Source organism: Delphinus delphis, chromosome 3 (genome assembly GCF_949987515.2).
Source record: "Delphinus delphis chromosome 3, mDelDel1.2, whole genome shotgun sequence".
Lineage (NCBI taxonomy): Eukaryota > Metazoa > Chordata > Mammalia > Artiodactyla > Delphinidae > Delphinus > Delphinus delphis.
The window spans coordinates 115,225,911-115,229,044 of NC_082685.1; positions in this window are offsets into that span (position 1 = coordinate 115,225,911).

Genomic DNA, 3,134 nt, shown 5'->3' on the forward strand with positions numbered 1-3,134 from the left:
AAAGAGAAAAACAAATATCCTATGTTAATGCATATATGTGGAACCTAGAAAAATGGTACAGATGAACTGGTTTGCAGGGCAGAAATTGAGACACATATGTAGAGAACAAACGTATGGACACCAAAGGGGGAAAACCTCTGCGGGGTGGGGATGGTGGTGTGATGAATTGGGAGATTGGCACTGACATGTATACACTGATGTGTATAAAATTGATAAGAACCTGCTGTATAAAAAAATTAATAAAATAAAATTCAAAAATTATTTTTAAAAAAATTAATAAAAAAAATAAAATAAAATGAATCTGGCCCCAGGAATGGGGTGGGGGCCAATTCAAAGTCCCTTTGCAAAATGTTCTCCAGCTGCAAATTATTCAGCATCAGCTGTGAGTACTGAACAGACAACGTTTCTTGAATGGCTGCAACATTTCTTGAATGAAGATTAGCAAAGTCTGAGGTTTGAGGATCTTTTTTGTTTTTTAAGTTTTAATCTCACTCTCTTTTTAAAAATTAATTAATTAATTTATTTATTGGCTGCGTTGGGTCTTCCTTGCTGCACACGGGCTTTCTCTAGTTGCGGTGAGCGGGGGCTACTCTTCGTTGCAGTGCACAGGCTTCTCATTGCGGTGGCTTCTCTTTGTTGCGGAGCACAGGCTCTAGGCGCGTGGGCTCAGTAGTTGTGGCATGTGGGCTCAGTAGTTGTGGCTCGTGGGCTCTAGGGCACAGGCTCAGTAGTTGTGGCACACGGGCTTAGTGGCTCGGCGGCATGTGGGATCTTCCGGGACCACGGCTCGAACCCATGTCCCCTGCATTGGCAGGCGGATTCTTAACCACTGTGTCACCAGGGAAGTCCCTGGGGACCTTTTCTTTTTAAAACAACTTTTAAGAAAATAAGTATGCCATGACTTGACAGAAAATATTGTGCCCTGCTCTGGATGGATTATTTTCCCAGGAGCTTGTTAATCCTGGTATTATCATGACCCAAAGAGCTCAAGATATGGGATCAAAGACTTAAGGAAGCAATAATAAATAATATAGCAATAACGACAATAAAGATAATAATAACAGCCACACAGCAACTATCACTGAGAGGATGCCTACTGATCTGAATTCCATTCTAACCAGATTAACTCATTTAAACCCATTTTACAGATAAGCAGAGCCAATATTGGGAAGTAGGCAGTGTAGATCCATGTCCAAACATGTAACCATTATGCTACATTTAAGAATATTTTCTAATCTAAATGTCTGTTTTATGTGCTGTGTTTTCAGCACTTTCTCTCTGCCCCTTTTGGAATGTGTGCACTTAGAGTCCACAGCAGCAGGCCTGGTGACAGGCAGATCAAGCCCTGCCATCTCTCCTCTCTGTCACCAGCTGGGTAACCTACTCCTTCTCACCAAGCCTGCTCTCTCATCTGTAAACCAGAGGTAATAATATCTCCCTCTCACATGAAGAATGGCCATGTCTGTGCTGCCCCTAGCATGGCGGCCAGCACAGAGGAAGCCCTCAATACATGGGATATATCACGGAGAAACACCCTGGAACTCCTGTGTCATGTGTTTCCGAATGTGGCATCATGTTGACAATGAAGGTGGACATTCTGGTCTGTGACTACTGGTCACTTGCCAATACCTGGGCTTTCAGGAGACCAGCCCCAGTCTGGGCAGGCAGGGCCCACCAGAAACCCATAGTCTGATTGATTCAGCACCTGAGACATGTCAGAGCAGAGACCAGTCTCCCTGGTGTTTACTATGAAAGTTGCCAAACATGCTCAGTGAGCAGGAATGACGGCCTCCCCCTCTCCATGACCAGATCCCAGAGCCCGTGGGAAGTCAGCAGCACATGAGATTCCATGAAACCAGTCAGGATGCTCGCAGGCGTGGAGTGCTTCTAAAAGTTATACATTAATTTGGGTAAATTCAGATTTATCTCACATCGCTCATAACTTGATGGGAATCAGAATCATAGGATGCTTCAAAGAGCCCTGCTAATCTTCAGGTATTGGGAATTTTTTAGTGAAAGGCAACAGAAAAAAAAAAAAAAAAGGATCTCTCAGCATGTCTTTTCTCAAACAACAGGGCTGTGGAATGAATTCACAGGGCCAGATGGGTGCTTGAAGCTTTATGGACAATAGCTATGCCTTGCACCACAGTGCAAAGCAAAGGGAATGCAGGTTGTGAAACCAAGGATATCCATTTTTTGTGATCGACCTCAAATGGAATGGCACTGTGTGTTTCATGTACAAGCCATATGGTTTTAAAGGGTTGTATAAAGAGAAGTTTGGCAAACAGATCCACTTCCCACGGACAGAGATTGTCATTTGAGAACCTTTGTCTTTGCTTAACACTTGTGGTATGTAGGGCAACCAACAGCCCCAGTTTGCCTGGCGTGGAGGGGTTTCCCGGGACGTCGGACTTGGTTTTAAAATTGGGACTGTCCATAGTAAACTGGGAAGAGTTGGTCACTGCTTCGTGCTTCCTAACCCTTTAGATTCTGGTCCTCTCCTCCCCCCACTCGTCTCCTTTCCCCACCAGTATAAATCAGTAGTTCTCCAGGTTAGCTGCACATCAGAGCCATCCGGCGAGCTTTGGAAACACCCGACACCCAGGCCACGCCTCCCATCCATCACATCACGAGCTCTGAGTGTAGGTCCCAGGCATCAGGCACCAGCCTTTGGAATCACTGAGCACTAAATGGGCACCAGGTTAACAACTAGTGGGGGAAGAATGGGGCTGCTCACCGCCACTCCCATTTAAAGGAACTCCTTCTGTCAACTAGGACTCCTCATGGCAGAAACAGGCTCATGTTAATTGGTTTGATACATTTGTGTTTTTCTCTCAATGTCTTCTAAACACCAGTAGATGTTACCTCTAAGCCTTTTGGGAAGTAATGGACATGTATGGTTTTACCACCAGTTATGCTCAGATAACAACATAATGAAGTGGACTTGGATATTACTAAAAGGTTCTCATCATTGAGCATGCTAGCAATTTTCACAGCTCTTACAATATTTTTCTTAACCTGACCCATTACTTGTGCTTCAAGACATGGAGGACCAAGGAAGCAAGAGCACTGAAGGCAGACAGACCAGGGTTGGAGTCTTTCTTCTGCTATTTACTGCCTAAGGAAGGTCAAAT